This window comes from Giraffa tippelskirchi, chromosome X, assembly GCF_054371585.1.
Source record: "Giraffa tippelskirchi isolate mGirTip1 chromosome X, T2T-mGirTip1v1.2.pri, whole genome shotgun sequence".
In the NCBI taxonomy this organism is placed as follows: domain Eukaryota; kingdom Metazoa; phylum Chordata; class Mammalia; order Artiodactyla; family Giraffidae; genus Giraffa; species Giraffa tippelskirchi.
The window spans coordinates 13,911,281-13,931,217 of NC_137289.1; the positions used below are offsets into that span (position 1 = coordinate 13,911,281).

A 19,937-nucleotide genomic window follows, 5' to 3' on the forward strand; every position below is an offset into this window, starting at 1 on the left:
AAGGAGTAAGTGTCTTTTAATTTCATGGCTGCAATCACCATCTGCAGTGATTTTGGAGCTCAAAAAAATAAAGTCAGCCACTATTTCTACTGTTTCCCCATCTATTTGCCATGAAGTGATGGGACCGGGTGCCATAATCTTAGTTTTCTGAATGTTGAGCTTTAAGCCAACTTTTTCACTCTCCTCTTTCACTTTCAGCAAGAGGCTCCTTAGTTCCTCTTCACTTTCTGCCATAAGAGTGGTGTCATCTGCATATCTGAGGGTATTGATATTTCTCCTGGCAATCTTGATTCCAGCTTGTGCTTCTTCCAGCCCAGCACTTCTCATGATGTACTCTCCATATAAGTTAAATAAGCAAGGTGACAATATACAACCTTGACTTACTCCTTTCCCTATTTGGAACCAGTCTGTTGTTCCATGTCCAGTTCTAACTGTTGTTTCCTGACCTGCATACAAGTTTCTCAAGAGGCAGGTCAGGTGGTCTGGCATTCCCATCTGGGAGTAGTGGAGAACAAAGAACAAAAAGCACAGGTTTTGGAGTCATGCAGACTGAATAGGATAGATATGAAGTGCTTAGCTCATCACAGGTCTTAAAGATATGGAAACTGTTGTCATTATGAATGTCTGATGATGCTTGGACACAGTTGTCCAAGAAAAGGGATGCCTCCAGGAGCCTGAGCAGGCTAGGGGGGAGGGGGAGGCTAAGGATGGCTAAGACACTCATGGTTTCCAATCTCAGCTTCTACTGCTTACTCACTATAAGATCTTAGACAGAAAGCCACGTAACCTCCCCAAGCCCTAACTGATTCATCTGCAAAATGGGCATAGTAATGGTACCTACCTCTTTAGGGTTGTGGTAAAAATCAAATGAGATAATGTATGTGGATTAACTGCCATTTACTGGGTGCTCAATAAAATAAATGATTGTTACTTTGATTACCCTTTCTTGGTGAAACAATTTCCAGCCAAAGCATTAATATCAGTGATTCCCTTTGTTTGATGACCAATCTGCATCTGATTAACTGTTTATATGTATCTCTTGGGGTAGAATTGTAATGTGTCCTTCACTATCTCTCATGAGGAATATTTGGCTGAGATTCTGTGCCAAGGAAATAATGGCCTCTGTGAATCTATTTGCATAAGTATTTGTGCTATCACAGTGACGTTAAAGAATGCATCATGATCTGGTCTTGATGGCACAGAAACAGAACTGCAAGAATGAAAACATACTCAAAGCTTGGAGATTGGTTGCTCCAAGACTTTTCCCCCAGAAGTCTGCCTTGTTTTGCTAAGATAGGCTGCAAAATTTCAGGCAACAACATGGCCATGAAGGAAGAGGACCTAAGGAAAGATCTCCAGTTTCTGAGTGACAGAAATTCTGCCCAAGGACAGGACATAAAAATCCAGCCTCCCAATTCCTGCTGCACCCTTTGACTCCAGCCTCTCATCCTGGGACCATGATCTCCCTAGGCTGGGGGATGCTCTGTTCCCCTGAGGAGGGGCTTTACCTTCTCACAGTCTGCAAGACAGAGCAATCCACATCCAGTTGGCCCAGTGCAAACATGGGGTACCTGGGACCTTGGATGTATCCCCAGTTCACTCTTCACTGTCTTATAAAGGGCAAAACAGCACCCCTAAAAATATCAGGCCTAGTTTCAAGCTCCAATAGCCCAAAGGTATACACACCAATCAAAGTCTAGTGACACCGTAGTTGAGAGTCTCATGCTGCACTTAGATGTATTTTGTCACCTCCTGATTGTATAACCTTTGGTATGTTTCTCAACTGCTCTGTGCCTAAATCTCTTCATTCATGAAATGGAAGGAATAAGTGTTTCCCAGTAGTTCTAAGGTTTAAATTAGAGTGCTAAGTTAAAGCTCGATGCCACAGAAGCTCTTAGCAACTGGTAGCTATCATGTTGATGACGAGCCCAAGCTGCACAAAGGTAAAATGGATAAAATCAAAGCAATTTTCTACACAGGGCTCTAGCTTAGAAGTTAAGTCTACTCGAATATTTTCTGTGTTCAAAATACCTCACAATCTGAGCCAACAAATAGCTGATAACAAATTGAAGGGTCATCCTAAATTTGTTTTTTACCAAAGTGAATGCTGAAATGTTGGAGAAAGTGTACTCTTTTATATTGCTGGTGGAAAGATGAATCCTTACAGCTCATCTGGAGGAGAAATGGTATTATCTACTAAAATTAGAAATATAGATACATTTCAACCTAGCAATGCCACTCTTGGGGATCTAGTCTACAGGAATAAAAGCATTGGAAATGGAAGGAATGTTTGTGAATTGTACATCCAAACCACGGCCTTTTATATCAACACTTAACAGAATGAGGTGGTTTCCATGGTGTATTGTTAAGTGAGAAAAGCAAGATGTAGTAGCACATATACTAGGATGCCACTGTTGTAAAGTAAAATGTCGAAAACATCCCTTATGTGTGTGGAATGTAAATTCTAGATAACTATGCAAGCGTGGAGGGAGGCATTGAAAGGTATGTACTGGGTTGTTCAAATCAGTTACCTTTGCAGGGGTGGTATGGCATGTAAAGAAACAAGCTGCACATTTTTCAAATAAAAGTGTCCACAGTGGAAACTTGCATTCTGGAGTCTCATTTAGGTAAACTGGTGTACACAAAGAAGTAAGACAGGATGGTCAGTAAGATGTTTACTGGAGTATATATCAAGGGGAGTGAAAAGTAGAAAACCATTTATTTGTTTACTTATTTATTATGCATTTATTTTGTACAAGCAGAACCTGAAAACTTCCTACAGGAGGAAATGTTTGCCTAAGAACAAGTGGCAAAAGGAAGAGAACTGGGTTGGCAGCAGCAGAATTGAGTGGTAGGGGGAGGGATAAGTTAGGACTTTGGGATTAACAGATAGGTAGTATTATATATATAATAGATAAACAAGGTCCTACTGTATAGCTGCTGCTGCTGCTGCTAAGTCGCTTCAGTCTTGTCCGACTCTGTGCGACCCCATAGACGGCAGCCCACCAGGCTTCCCCGTCCCTGGGATTCTCCAGGCAAGAGTACTGGAGTGGGGTGCCATTGCCTTCTCCGTACTGTATAGCAGAGGGAACTATATTCAGTATCTTCTGATAAACCATAATGGAAAAGAATATATATATGTATAACTAAATCAATCACTTTGCTGTACACCAGAAATGAACACAATGTTGTAAATCAACTGTACATCAATAAAAACTTTAATTTTAAAATAAAATATTAAAATAAAAAGGCATCTTCATACTCACAAATTACAAATGACCAGTCTAATAAAGTTCTGAAGTTCTAATACATCCCCTCTCTCTCCCCCATACACACACAGAGGTGAGCATTTGGCATGTATTAGCAAGCAGGAACACTCCTTATGACAGAGAACAGCTGCAAACTTACCACCCCTGCTCCCATCTCTCAAAGCTAGCTAGGAGCGTGGGGAAATGAAGACCACCAGCCCTGTATGCACACTGTGGGTTAGTATCTGATCCAGTTTGCAAAAGTGCCCTGCTTCATGGAATGGGGAGATGCCCCCACTTTTTAGCCTGGGGAATGAGGGGTCTAGGATTCACAGCTCTGTGCTTGGTCCCCTGCTGACTCTGCAGGGGCTACAGAAGGAATACACAGTTCAGTCTGTGCCCTCAGAGAGCCTGCAACATAGCTGGGAGTCATGACTTGCTCATAGGAGAAATACAGCTAATTTCATTTATCTAGACTTGCAGCAGAAGCAGAACTTCCATATGAATTAATTGTCCAATTAACTGATATCTTCAGTGAAGTGTTCATCCCGTTTGTTCGGATCATCCTCACTGGAAAGTCTTCTGCATGGATTACAAATTTGTTTTATTCAGTGGCACATTCTGGGCATAATTTAACTTTTTCCCAATGACTCGGGGTCATCAATATGAAGATCCTTCATTGTACCTTGCCTGCTTTTGCATTATTCTGAATTCTCTTTCTTTGCACATCTGGCTGTCAGCTGTCACTGCTCACCCACAGTTAGTGAGCCTGTTTCTTCCAACCCTCTCCGCCCTTGACTAATCACTGACAATAACAACAAAAACTGCATTGATCCCCTGCTCATGCCAGGCCCCACGCTAAGTGTTTTGCATGGATTAATTAATTAAATCCTCAGAGCAATCCTTGTGGCAGGGACAATTATTATCCCCAAATTACAGATGGGGTAACCAAGGCCCAGAAGGGTCAAGTCATTTGCTGAAGTTTACATGGCTAGCCTGTAGCAGAACCCGGACACCACCACATCAGTGCCTTTTGAACATTTTAGATAGTGAGACATAATCAGAAATATATTTTTATCCAGTAGACACAAACATATATAGTAAAATAAAAACTGCCAACAGCAACACATTACATGGAACACATTCCGATATTCTATTTCATCATCATCATCACAGCGCCATGACTAATATTGGTTGTGGCCCACTGAAATGATTTCCCAACTCATTCGTGGGTCACAACTCGTGATTTGAAAAATACTGCAGCACAGTTTATGGTTAATCGGCGATGGATACAGGGCCACCCCGGCCAGATGCCGCCTTGGTGTAAGATAGAAAAAGATGCCTCTTCCTCAAGATGCTTAATCCTATTTATTAAAAAATTGTCAAGATAAGTTGAGTTTGTTAGAGTAAGACACTGCACTGCTATCTGCCAGGAAATGGTTATTTATAAATCTTAACGTCAACAGAGTGTATGGTGCCTCCAAGACAAAACGATGCTGGGAGCGCCCAGTACACAAGTGTACACATTGGCCCTGGTAGCAGAGAAACCAAATGACAAGGTGGGTTAAGAGGTACTGGTTAAATGAGTCAATTATCTCAGAGTATTTGCATGCCCATGATTTGTCACAGTTCTTTTGCCCTCTTGACTTCCCTGGTGGCTCAGATGGTAAAGCATCTGCCTACAATGCAGGAGACCCAGGTTCAATCTGTGGGTCAGGAAGATCCTCTGGAGAAGGAAACAGCAACCCATTCCAGTACTTTTGCATGGAAAATCCCATGGACGGAGGAGCCTAGTAGGCTACAGTCCATGGGGGCGCAAAGAGTCAGACACGACTGAGCGATCTCACTTTCACTTTCACTTTTTGCCCTCTCAGGGCCTTTCTCCTCAATTTCCAATTAGGGTTGCCAAATAAATATGGGACACCCATGGAAATGGGAATTCCAGAAAAACAATAAATAATTATTAAGTATAACTACATACAGTATGTGGGATATTATTGTTGTCGTTCAGTCGCTAAGCCATGTCTGACTCTTTGCAACCTCGTGGACTGCAGCACACCAGCCTTCCCTGTCCTTTACCATCTCCAAGAGTTTGCTCAAACTCAAGTCCATTGAGTTGGTGATGCCATCCAACCATCTCATCCTCTGTCATCCCATTCTCCTCCTGCCTTCAATCTTTCCCAGCATCAGGGTCTTTTCCAGTGAGTCGACTCTTAGCATCAGGTGGCCAAAAGTATTGGAGCTTCAGCTTCAGCATCAGTCCTTCCAATGAATATGCAGGGTTGATTTCCTTTAGGATTGACTGGTTTGATCTGAGAGTTGGACTGTAAAGAATGCTGAATGCAAAGAAATGATGCTTTTGAATTGTGGTGCTGGAGGAGACTCTTGAGATGTGGGATATACACACACTAAAATATTATTTGTTGCTTATGTGAAATGCAAATTTAACTGAGAATCCTGTATTCTTATTCACTAAATCTGGCAAACCAATTGCTGTAGGCCTTGCTGCTGTCTTAGGAATCTGGAGCACTTATCTCAAGACACGGGGGGTTAGATGGAAATTCTGTGTAACAGCTTAAGGCCAAGTGAATGATCCCAAGGAGAAACAGGAGTTGAATTGCTGGAGAATGTCAGCTATGTGGGTGTTCGCAAGCTCTGAAGGCTGGGGTGATCAGGGAAGGCTCCCTGGAGAAGACAGGCTAGGAAGGATGAGAATGGAAAAAACTTCAGAAGCTGTTTCATGAGAAAGAGCTGAAGCTGAGATGAACTAGACAGTGTGTATTGTTTTCAGCGGATGAGTTGTTATCAGAATAGGATCATTTTAAAGATGGGAGAGGGTGAGGGCGGGAGGATATGGGAGAATGGCACTGAAGCATGTAAATTATCATATGTGAAACGAATCGCCAGCCCAGGTTCGACACATGATACAGGGTGCTTGGGGCTGGTGCACCAGGATGACCCAGAGGGATGGAATGGGAAGGGAGGTGGGAGGGGGGTTCTGGAAGGGGAACACATGTACACCCATGGTGGATTCATGTCAGTGTATGGCAAAACAAATACAATATTGTAAAGTTAAAAAATAGAAAATAAACTAATTAAAAATAAATAAATAAATAAAGATCAGTCCGAGAGGGCACATGAGAGTAGACAGGAGGTCCTTTTGAAAGCACTTCTGTAAAATTTCCAGAGAGAACTAGACCAATCCAGGAAAATCAGGATGATACTAACCTTATTCTAAGTGCCAGGCAGTGTAAGATGCATTTCATAGGTATCGTCCCAATTGAGGCTCACAACAAAACCCCAAATCAGGCACATCATCATCCTCATCTTACAGCTGGAGGAACGGAGGCAGGGGAGTGGATTTTATGAAACATGCCCAGGATCACATAGTGTGTGAGTAGCAGTGCTGGGCTTTGAACCCAGACCTGTCAGACCTGAAAACCAACACTCGTGACCACCAGGATCTGTCAGACTCCAGAACCTACACTCTTTACCACCAGCATTATGGGGCTAAACATAATGCATGGGGGAAAAAGAACATGGTTGAGCACAGTTTCTGAGGCACTTAAGGCACAGTGTGGTATCAGGGACAGAGACAGGAATGGATGTGAGTAGCCACCCTCAGATGAATGCAGTGTCCTACACTCTCTGTCCTTGCTAGTTTGTCAAGGCAGAAAGCAAAACATGCTGTAGCAAAGTGATGTATCTATGCCATCCTTAAGGGTCCTAAATCCGGTATTTCTTTGGCCTTCTTTTTCACTCTTCTCCAAAACTTCCCAGAGTGACCAACTGTACTCTGACTAGGGAAGAAAAATCTAGACATGCCACCCCTAATCCTTGGTATTGCACCGACAGGTTTAAAGTCTCATGATAAACAGAACAAACAAAGGGCTCACAGGAGACATTCTACTGGCAGGCATTCTTTCTCTGACAGAAGCAACAAAAATCCCTGAAAAGCCAAAGCACCCATTGGGGACTTTTGAGACTCTTCTTATTGCCAGCTTTGCTACCCATCTGTAATCTATTCAATCTGAAACTTGTTTCCAGATTAACAGATAATTCAGTTCAGTTCAGTCACTCAGTCGTGTCTGACTCTTTGGGACCCCATGGACTGCAGCACACCAGGCTTCACTGTCCATCGCCAACTCCCGGAGTTTACTCAAATTCATGTCCATTGAGTTGGTGATGCCATCCAACCATCTCATCCTCTGTCATCCCCTTCTCCTCCCTTTAAATAAATTAATTAAATTCTCCTTTAAATAAATTAAAGCTGTGTTATTCAGGTTAACAGACAACACAGCTTTAGTTTTTTGCCAAAACACTTGGCTTCTAAAACCATATTATTATTTATTTACCCATCATTGTTCAGAAACAATGTCTGCACTTTGTGATAGGAGCATTAGCCACAAATGGATCTATGTTATCAGCCTTTGAGGACTGGTTGTTAACTGATGACTTGTTGTCAGTTTTTTTTTTTTTCTCCCTTCCATTCCCCTTCATCAGGCCAGCTGAACCAGGCCAAGTGAAGCCAGGGAGTGAGCTGAGGAGCTCTGTGTGATATGCTAGTAAGCCAGCTCTCTAGGAGAGAAAGAAAAGGAAACAAAACATCCCCTAGATGGAACATTTGCCAATTTCCATGGTGTAAATACACCCACCACACCTGATTTCGAGCTACCCACATGACCCCACTGAATGTGAGTTTGGGAAGAGATACTAACAATAGCTCTCCAGACCCAGCACAAGCCAAGCAGGAAAATCTGTACAGAGCAACAAAAAGGAATTGGGCCTGTCAAGAGAGGAGTGGCCCAGTGGCTAACACTCCACGCTTTTTATGCAGGGGGCCCAGGTTCAATCCCTGGTCAGGGAACTAGATCCCATATGGTACAACTAAAGAGCCCATGTGTCACAACTGAGAGCAGGAGCAGCCAAATAAATAAATAAGTAATTTTAAAAACAGAGAGAGGAGCAGTTAAACAAATGACAGTTTACCCATACAATGGGCTACAAAGCTGTTGTCAAAAATGCTGACATGGATCAATGATTATTTATTCATAAATTTTCTTATCTTTTGAAATAGATCTATATTTATTGACATGCAAAATATCTGCAATATGCTATTAAGATTTTTAAAGTCATCAAACAATATTAGTATCATCCCACTGTATGGGAAATAGATGGGGAAACAGTGGAAATAGTGTCAGACTTTATTTTAGGGGGCTCCAAAATCACTGCAGATGGTGATTGCAGCCATGAAATTAAAAGACGCTTACTCCTTGGAAGGAAAGTTATGACCAACCTAGATAGCATATTAAAAAGCAGAGACATTACTTTGCCAATAAAGGTCCGTCTAGTCAAGGCTATGGTTTTGCCAGTAATCATGTATGGATGTCAGAGTTGGATTGTGAAGAAAGCTGAGCACTGAAGAATTGATGCTTTTGAACTGTGGTGTTGGAGAAGACTCTTGAGAGTCCCTTGGACTGCAAGGAGATCCAACCAGTCCATCCTAAAGGAGATCAGTCCTGGGTGTTCATTGGAAGGACAGATGTTGAAGCTGAAACTCCAATACTTTGGCCACCTCATGCAAAGAGTTGACTCATTGGAAAAACCCTGATGCTGGGAAGGATTGGGGGCAGGAGGAGAAGGGGACGACAGAGGATGAGATGGTTGGATGGCATCACTGACTCGATGGACATGAGTTTGGGTAAACTCCGAGAGTTGGTGATGGACAGGGAGGCCTGGCGTGCTGCGATTCATGGGGTTGCAAAGAGTCGGACATGACTGAGCGACTGAACTGAACTGTAATTTTTAAAAGGTGCATGTACACTCACAAACACAGAAAAAATATTTAAGCATATTCACCAAAATATTAGCTGTAGTTATATATGGGTGGCAGAATTATGGACAAATTTTACTTTCTTCTTTTCAATATTTCTGTGTCACAATTTTTTTAAAAACAAGCACATATTACTTCTATATTCATATATATACATATATATATACACAGACACATGTCTGTGTATATACATGTATGTATGTTTCTATTTTTAATTTGAAAAACAGGAACTTGAATACTTCTAATTTCTCAAGCCCTCTTCCATTCTTTCATCTCCTTCTCCAGGTAATACTGGTGCATCCAAGATGGGGCAGGACATCAGATGGAATAGAAGCAAGACCAGCAGCACATCCTCCCATGGGTCTGACTCCACTTTCCTGAGAGCCTCTCAGGGCTGAGAGGCCAGGTCTCCTCACAGCATCTGTATCATTGATGGCACAACACCAGGTTATTTCATCTTAGTCCTTTACAAATGAGGAATGATAGGGGCAAATCAAATTTGCAGAATTTGCTACTAGGTAGATTTGAGTTCCACAATCTAAATCATAGCACCTACCTCAATTCCTTACCAGTATCTTCTGAGAAATATGGGTCTCACTCCTCTATCTGATTTGTTATATGAACTAACAACACTGTTTCCCATCAATTACACCATAATTTACACATACTTGAAGCCAACCCATGGTGTCATTGACAAGCTACCCTAAGAAACTAACCATCATAAATGATATTGCTTCTGTGGGAAAACATGCCGCAGGTTCCCAACTGCCTTACATACTAATGTCTGGAACACGACGTGATTCAGCTATAAATTGGGGGCTGCCAATTGGGGACCAGTTGGTCTGATCTAAACAGATCAAAGCCTCATGCTTCTCATATGGAAATGTCTTTACAGATGTGCTATTGTGATCAATGAATAATTTTAAAGCATTTGGGAGATGTTAATTATTGATCCTTGCTTACCTGACCAGAGCAGGGTCTACAAAATGCCACATGAATTCAACCTGGTCTCTGCATCACCAAATAACCCTGCTGGTTGTCCTTTCTCTGGCTGGTTTAGTCATAGTGTCAGGGTAATTCAAGGAGAGCTCAGATAAAATTGGGAATCAAATGTTATTAGTCAGAATATGTATCAGTTCAGTTCAGTCGCTCAGTTGTGTCTGAATCTTTGCGACCCCATGGACTGTAGCACACCGGGCTTCCCTGTCTATCACTGTCTTCCAGAGCTTCCTCAAAATCATTTCCATTGAGTCAGTGATGCCATCCAACCATCTCATCCTCTGTCGTCCCCTTCTTCTGCCTTCAATCTTCCCCAGCATCAAGGTCTTTTCCAATGAGTCAGTTCTTCATATCAGGTGGCCAAAGTATTGGAGCTTCAGCCTCAGCATCAGTCCCTCCAATGAATATTCAGGACTGATTTCCTTTAGCATTGACTGGTTTGATCTCCTTGCAGTCCAAGGGACTCTCAAGAGTCTTCTTCAGCACCACAATTCAAAAGCATCAATTCTTCGGCACTCAGCTTTCTTTATAGTCCAACTCTCACATCCATACATGACTACTGGAAAAACCATAGCTCTGACTAGACGTACCTTTGTCGGCAAAGTAATGTCTCTGCTTTTTAATATGCTGTCTAGGTTGGTCATAGCTTTTCTTCCAAGAAGCAAGAGTCTTAAAATTTCATGGCTACAGTCACCATCTGCAGTGATTTTGGTGCCCAAGAAAATAAAGTCTGTCACTGTTTCCTTTGTTTCCCCGTCTATTTCCCATGAAGTGATGGGACTGGATGTCATGATCTTCATTTTGTGGATGTTGAGTTTTAAGCCAGTTTTTTCACTCTCCTCTTTCACTTTCATCAAGAGGCTCTTTAGTTCTTCTTCACTTTCTGCCATAAGGGTGGTGTCATCTGCATATCTGAGGTTATTGATATTTCTCCTGGCAATCTTTATTTTAGCTTGTGCTTCATCCAGCCTGGTATTTCACATGATGAACTCTGCATATAAGACCCACACCAAGTCTCCAGAATACATATAAAAGATTGTAATTGTATTTAAAGAGAAATCCATCTTTCTCTTTCTCTATCAACGGAAGTGACAAGAGTGTTCTAATTTCCCAGCTGCAATGCCACTTGCTCCCTGCTATTACTGTACCTTCAGCCCCAGTTTTCCAGTTTCTTCCAATGACTCCAAAACCCACTTTTAAAAAGATGTTGGTAACTATACTCCAGTAGTAATTAATAAAAGCTATAAAATAAAATAGATAACCAATAAAAACTACTATATATCACAGGAAACTATATTCAATATCTTGTAATAACCAAGAATGGAAAATATCTGAAAAATATATTTGTATGCATAACTGATTCACTTTGCTATACACCTGAAACTATACAACATTGTAAATCAACTATACTCCAATAAAAACTTTAAAAGAAAAAAAAAAAGATGTTTCCCTGGGAGTCATAACAAACCGGCAACTGCTTTGCTTTTGTGGGGAGGGGTTGTCACTCTAATTAATGCTGCAAATATATGTCTTTGGCTATGAAAGCTCTCTAACCAGAAAGATAGTGTAATTTATTTCATGACTCTCACCAGGCATGCTTCTGCTCTTGGTAACTGATGGCTACACTCTGTAGAATCTGTTTCTTGAACCAAGAATAGACTGTGAGGATCCACACCAAGTGTGAAGGTAGTACAAAGCTTCACAGTATTAGTCCAAGACTTTGAGTCTAGTAATCAGAAGACCCAGGTTGTGGTCATGCGTCTAACAAATAACTAGCCAGCTGTGTTTCCTATAGTAAGTCCCTTCGCTTCTCTGAGCCTCAGTTGATTGCCTCATCCAGAAAATGAGAGTTCTTCCAACTCCATGGAATTTCACCGAGATGAGGAAGGAAGACAGGAGCCAGCACGCTGTGAATGTAACCTAATGGGAAGGCCATCTGGTGAAGCAAGATTACCCATCAAGAGGCTCATGTTCCAACCTCAGGGCAGCTGACAAAAGGGGGCATCCAGTTCTTTCTGGAAGGGAGGGGAGCCCAGAGGGTGTTAACACACTGAGCTCAGAGGTAAAGTAGAAAAGAGAGAAGAGATCCCTGCCCTCATCTTGTGCAAGAGAAAATTTCTGGTCATTTCTGAATTGGGGAAGGGATGGGTGGAAATGGAATCATTTTTTTGTTTGTCTTGTTTCAGGTTGTGTTGGAACAGATTTAATCTCTGGATTTTTTCCAAGTCTTTGAGAGGATAACTTTATCCAAATTTTGTTTTACCTATCTTTCTCCTAGGCCAAATGACATTCCTCAAGGGCAAGAGTCAATCAATGCTCTAGAGTAGATGCTCTAAAAAGGGTTTGCTAAATAAATGACTGAGTAGCACATTGCCAGCAAAATTAAAATCTGATCTTAACTGAAAATTAATTAGCACAAAAGTTGACAAGGTGCCTGAAATCCTTTCTGGAATGATGTAGAAAATAAAATTAATAAAATTGATGAGATTAATTTCTTTTCAACCATCCCTTGATTCTTAAAGTATCAATACAATATCCTCAAATTGATCTTATACTGAAAGTGAGTTCTGAAAACCTGAGGCAGGATTTTCCACTATTACTAAGCTGTGATGCTTAACTAACCTGTGAAAGCATGACCTGTAATCTGAGATACTTCTGCGTGAAGTTAGCCATTTATACAAGGAATTCAGCAGAGTCATTAGGAACTTGAACCTAGTTAGAATTCTAGCTCTGTTAAGTAACTTCAGGTAAATTATACAACCTCTAAGATTCACCATCTTAAAAAGGAGAATAACTGTGAAGCCTCATGGAGCCAATCTGAGGAGTCAATGAAAAAAGACACTAAAAGTACAGAGCCTGTGCCTGTTGTCCTACTGTACTCAATATCTTGTAATAACCTAAATGGGAAAAGAATCTGAAAAACTATATATATATATATATATATATATATATATATATATATATATATACACATATATACACACACACACACACACATATATATATATATGTATGTATATATAACTGATTCACTTTGCTATACTCCTGAAACTAACACAACATTGTCAATCAACTATTCTTCAATTAAAAAAAATATAGAGCCTGCCACATAGTAAGCCCTTAAGTTATCGCTTCAGATGATAATAATAACAGTAACAATAACATAATAAATAATAGCAACAAAGCAAAGATACATCAAATAGTTAGGTCTCTTTAGTTATCTGCAACCTCCTTCCATTGTCACCTATACATGAGGAGATGATGTACAGGGTGGTCTACTAGAAAAAGCATGGACTCTGGAGTTACCTGGAGTCCAACAGGGAGTCAGGAGCCCTCCACAGTGTCTGGTCCATAGTCAGCCTTCAACAAATAGCAAGTGTGCTGCTGCTGCTACTGCTCTCATGATTAATTACTCCTTTCATAGAATAATCTGAAAATCTTTACACTGAAAGCAGATCAAGGAACAGTCTCAATGTTTTTGCTACTGACTGAAGCAGTAGAGTATTCTGAACTAATCAACTTTACAAGTAGTTTTTTCCTAATAGCAGCAAAAGAAACCCAAGCATATGCCTCATAAGTTCCGACAATTTTTCCTAGTTGCTATCTGGCTCTCTATCACAGTGGGAGGACACATTGTCCCAATATCCCCTCTGCTACTACATGGTTAATTACAACACTGAATCACTGAACTCAGAGAATGAATAAAAGCATATACTTCTTTATGCACAATTCTAACATTATTTGTAAAATAGGCTAGCTAATAGACATTCTGTTGAAACATACTCCTCTCCAGTTGGTTGCCTGTTATTAACAGGCTTATTTCAATTGAGCTATGTGTTAAGAATGATTACTTTTTGATCTGATGGCTTCATATGATGGAGAAATAGGTGTTATTTAACCAGACTCACCAGATTGAGCAAATAAAAATGCAAGGTGCTCAGTTAAATCTGAATTCTGGATGAACAATAAATATTTTTTTAGGGTAAGCAAGTTCCAAATATTTCATAGGACAGACTTCTTCAAAAATGATTCACTGTTTATCTGAAATTCAAATTTAACTGAGAACTCTGTATTTTAATCTGGCAATCCCATCTTTATACAGCTACTGATCTTTACTTACAACTTTCTAAATATATGAATCTGATAACATAAAGAATATTCATTTAGCAGCTAGCCACTATTTTATATCACAAAGTCAAATGATTACATTTTTTCAGTGTTCTGGAATAAACCCCATGTTTTAAGAAATAGTAATTAAATTTTAACCCTAAAGGAAATCAGTCCTGAATATTCATTGGAAGGACTGATGTTGAAGCTGAAACTCCAATACTTTGGCCACCTGATGCGAACTGATTCACTGGAAAAGCCGCTGATGCTGGGAAAGATTGAAGGCAGGAGGAGAAGGGGACGACAGAGGATGGGATGGTTGGATGGCATCACCGACTCAATGGACATGAGTTTGAGCAAGCTCCGGGAGTTGGTAATGGACAGCGAGGCCTGGCGTGCTGCAGTCCATGGGGTCGCAAAGAGTTGGACATCACTGAGTGACTGAACTGAACTGAACTAAATTTCTATAAGCCCAAGTAACAGGACTTTCACCAGCATTAGGCGTAACTGCATCAACAAACCACCAGCAACTACCAATGAATCCATGGTTAAGTATAAAACTCTGACGAGGCCACTTTGAAATGAATCTCATGTTGGAAACCAAAGCTCCGAGCCAGCCATTGAGGAAGGTTTCCACCAGTTCACAAAGGTCATATTTACCTGTAGCTAGTGGCATTTCCTTCTTCCTAGATAAGATACAATAAAGGGAAGTGTTCTGTTCCAGGTGAGTGGGGAAGGGGGTAAGAAATAAGGAGATAACAGTTGTTTGGATCAGGTGGAAATGTATCAAGCAAACGGTTCACACTGCTACACACTCATTAACTAGCCATAATGCAACTATTTTTGTTGTTGTTATTCATAAATCAACAATTTTTTGTGTGTTATTCAGTTGCTCAGTTGTGTCCGACTCTCTGCGGCCCCATGGACTGCAGCACGCCAGGCTCCTCTGTCCCTCACTATCTCCTGGAGTTTGCTCAGATTCATGAGAGTGCAACTATTATCACCATTAAAATCCAAGTTCTCCTTCACTTGGATTTATAGACAGAAAATTCTGACTGCCAAAGTGCCATAACTTTCTTTTGTCAAAGCAGGATGGGGCTCAGTGAGGTTGGTGTTTATATTTAATGTTTACACACATTTCGGTTCAACAGCGCATCCTGGCTGTGTCCTCACTGCTGTCTTTATAAGAATCTGTAAGGGAGGTGTTAAAACAGTTATGAGACTCATGTCCTCCTGCTCATTGTGGAAAATCAGACAAGCAGTAGATTTGTAGCTGCATCCACACGGCAGAAGGTAAATGAGAAAGTCAAACATGATCTTGTAAGAAAAACATCCTAGAACTATAAGCTGATCCCTTTTTAAGCTATTGCTGCACTTCTGGGAAAAATAAAAAACTGTCAGATTTTTGTGTGTGGCAAAACCAATACAATATTGTAAAGTAAAAAAATAAATTATTTTTAAAAAATAAAAAAAAAAATCATCTCAAAATCATGTAATGGAACTCACTTTTTAAAGTGAATTTCCCCAAAGCTAGCTGCCTAGATCTGCTGTCTGGATAAATCTAAATAAAATTGTGTATTTAAAAAAATTTTTAACCTCTCGACGTCCTCCCCATTTTTTCAATGGGGGAGGGAGAAGAGGAAGGTGAGTAAATACTAACAAAGGTCTCTAAACAGCTTATCTGGATAGGCTCTATTTTTTCCGCATGTCTCTCCTTAAAGCTCCAAAGTGTGTTTTTTGATGCAATTGTGGGAAATCTTAACATGTCATTACCTGTGGTCACTCATTTACCAAACGGTGGGCTGTGAAGTAAGTATCAACTTCCTTATCGGCTCTTGGCACAACTATCCCTACATCGTTTGCCTAGTTCCCTTGAGACAAGATGCCACAGTATATTTAGCTTGGAGATTTCCTCACAACACATACCCACAAGAGAAGCAATACATGTATGCTCAGGAAAGAACAAGATTTGGAGCCTCAAACCTAGATTTCAGTCCTGGCTTTGTGCCTGACCAGTTCTGTAACCACAGACATGTTCAGTTCAGTTCAGTCGCTCAGTCGTGTCCGACTCTCCGCGACCCCATGAACCGCAGCACGCCAGGCCTCCCTGTCCATCACCAACTCCTGGAGTCCACCCAACCCCATGTCCGTTGAGTCGGTGATGCCATCCAACCATCTCATCCTCTGTCGTCCCCTTCTCCTCCCGCCCCCAATCCTACCCAGCATTAGGGTCTTTTCCAATGAGTCAACCCTTCGCATGAGGTGGCCAAAGTATTGGAGTTTCAGCTTCAACATCAGACCTTCCAATGAACACCCAGGATTGATCTCTTTTAGGATGGATTGATTGGATCTCCTTGCAGTGCAAGGGACTCTCAAGAGTCTTCTCCAACACCACAGTTCAAAAGCATCAATTCTGCGGCGCTCAGCTTTCTTCACCGCCCAACTCTCACATCCATACATGACCACTGGAAAAACCAGAGCCTTGACTAGATGGACTTTTGTTGGCAAAGTAATGTCTCTACTTTTAAACATGCCATCTAGGTTGGCCATAACCTTCCTTCCAAGGAGTAAGCCTCTTTTAATTTCATGGCTGCAGTCACCATCTGCAGTGATTCTGGAGCCCAAAAAAGTAAAGTCTGACACTGTTTCCACTGTTTCCCCATCTATTTCCCATGGAGTGATGGGACCAGATGCCATGATCTTAGTTTTCTGAACGTTGAGCTTTAAGCCAACTCTTTCACTCTCCTCCTTCACCTTCATCACAGACATGTTACTCTCTCTTAAATGAAATGGCCTTCCCTGTAAAATGGATGGTTCTAATCCAATGAGAAAATGCACATGGAAGTGATTTGTAAATATAAGGGAGTATAAAAATAGTATTGATTGTTCTCATTATAGAACTCGAAATGGAATTTCCACCTTGTGCTCACTAAGGGTGGAAAGAGGGCAAACATGGCCTTTGAAGAACCTTCTGGTGGTCTGCAGAAGGCCGTGGTCTGGAATGTTAAGCATCATTCTGGCTTTAAGACTGAAGGACTGACCCTGCAACCCTTATTTACATGAATCCTTCAGTGACTTTTCACGAGTCTAAACTAGAAAGTCAGCTCCTTTTTGCACAGAGCTCCTTCCTGAGGAGTCTGAACCTTCCCCTCTTCTGACAAAAGATGTGTCTTTCCCAAAAGGGGATGAGAAACACAGATGGCAGATTAATTTCATGTAGCCTGCATCTTCTGAACTGCCAGAACTCACTGGCCAAATATTGGAGGCCATTGATGACTCATGCCAGTTTCAAGAACATGTTGTTATAACTGTTTGCATATTCATCACTGAGTGAAGGTTTTAAATAGCTGAAAATCACCACCACACCTAGGAAATGAGATTTTTCCCAGTTTGAATAACAGTTATGGGCAAAGTATACAATATTACTTGTGAGGTACGATGACATATTAGCTAATGTTAAAAAGTGAAAGACACTCATTACCAGAACACAGTGGATATTTTTAGGGATTATTAGATTCATTCTGAATGTAATTTAGATGTGGACATCTTACTGTTTTTAAAAGCACAATTACTACAAGGACTAATGCAAGTATCATTCGTTATTCCCCCATAGTTGTATTAATATAACACAAAGAGCTAACTCCTGTTGCAGTCTCAAGAACTTGAGTAAGCATAAGGTTTATAAGTTTCTTCTCCTATTTAGGAACTTGTAGGTACCTGAAATAAAACTGAAAGAAGTTCCAGCTGACCATGGGAGAGGTTCAGTCAGAATTTTTTTGAGGTGGTGGTGGTGGTAATCCAATTGATGTTAACATGTTTCTATCTAGAATCAAGACAAGGCATTCAACACTATGATACATATGTTATATAATAATTGCCATGATTATACCTGTGGACAAATTGCAGATATTAGAATTATATTTGATTTGGCTTCTTGACTTTCATCCCCAAAACAAGAGTAAGAAACTTGAGGGTGTGGAGAAAAGGGAACCCTTACACACTGTTGGTGGGAATGTAAATTGGCTCAGCCACTATGGAAAATAGTATGGAGGTTCCTTCAAAAATAAAAATAGAGCTACCATGTGATCCAGCAATCCCACTCCTGGATATATATCTGGAAAAGATGAAAACTCTAATTTGAAAAGATACATGCACCCTAATGTTCATTGCAGCACTATTTATAATAGCCAAGACATGGAAGCAACCTAAGTGTCCATTGACAGATGAATGAATAAAGAAGATGTGGTACATATATACAATGGAATATTTGTTGTTGTTGTTCAGTCGCTGTCGGACACGTAGCATACCAGGCTCCTTTGTTCTCCACTATTTCCCAGAGTTTGCTCAAATTCATGTCCACTGTGTCGGTGATGTTATCTAACCATCTCATCCTGTGCCACTCCCTGTTCCTTTTGCCTTCAATCTTTCCCAGCATCAGGGTCTTTTCCAATAAGTTGGCTGCTCGAATCAGGTGGCCAAAGTATTGCAGCTTCAGTTTCAGCATCAGTCCTTCCAAAGAATATTCAGGGTTGATTTCCTTTAGAATTGACTGTTTTGATCTCCTTGCTCTCCAAGGGACTCTCAAGAGTCTTCTCCAACACCACAGTTCAAAAGCATCAATTCTTCGGTGCTCAACCTTCTTTATGGTCCAAATCTAACATCTGTACATGACTACTGGAAAAACCATAGCTGTGACTATGTGGACCTTTGTCAGCAAAGTAATGTCTCTGCTTTTTAATATGTTGTCTAGGTATGTCATAGCTTTCCTTTCAAAGAGCAGGCATCTTTTAATTTCATGGTTGCTATCACTGTCTGCAGTGATTTTGGAGCCCAAGAAAAGAAAATCTGTCACTGCTTCTACTTTTCCCCCTTCTATTTGCTATGAAGTTATGGGACTAGGTGCCATTATCTTTGTTTTTTGAATGTTGAGTTTTAAGCCAGGTTTTTTTACTCCCCTCTGTCATATTACAATGGAATATTACTCGGCCATAAAAAAGAATGAAACAATGCCATTTGCAGAAACATGGATAGACCTATAGAGCAGCATACTAAGTGAAGTAAGCCAAAGACAAATATCATATGATAGCACTTACATGTGGAATCTAAAATATGATACAAGTGAATTTATATACAAAATAGACTCACAGATACAGAAAACAAACTTATAGTTACCAAAGGGGAAAGGGTTGGGGAATGAGATAAATTAGGATTTGGGATCAACAGATATACGCTATTATATAAGATAGATGAACAGCAAAGACCTACTGTATGCTAAGTCGCTTCAGTCGTGTCCGACTCTGTGCGACCCCATAGACGGCAGCCCACCAGGCTCCCCTGTCCCTGGGATTCTCCAGGCAAGAACACTGGAGTGGGTTGCCATTTCCTTCTCCAGTGCATGAAAGTGAAAAGTGAAAGTGAAGTCGCTCAGTCGTGTCCGACTCTTCGTGACCCCATGGACTGCAGCCCACCAGGCCCCTCCGTCCATGGGATTTTCCAGGCAAGAGCACTGGAGTGGGGTACCATTGCCTTCTCAAACTGTATAGCACAGGGAAATATATTCAATATCTTGTAATAACCTATAATGGAAAAGAATATTAAAAAAAAAAAAAATATATATATATATATATATATAAACTGAGTCATTTTGCTGTATACCTGGAATACTGTTAAAGTAACCATACTTCAATTTAAAAGAGAAAAATTTTTAAAGAAACTTGAATACATGCATTTTAATGTGCTTCTTAGTATTT

The 19,937-nt window shown here is 40.7% G+C and overlaps 1 long non-coding RNA gene across 1 annotated transcript in view; it reads right to left on the minus strand.

Annotated features, from left to right (window-relative positions):
* Positions 1 to 19,937, minus strand: part of LOC145536222 (uncharacterized) — a 312,877-nt gene that overhangs the window by 180,241 nt on the left and 112,699 nt on the right. The window lies entirely within an intron of this gene.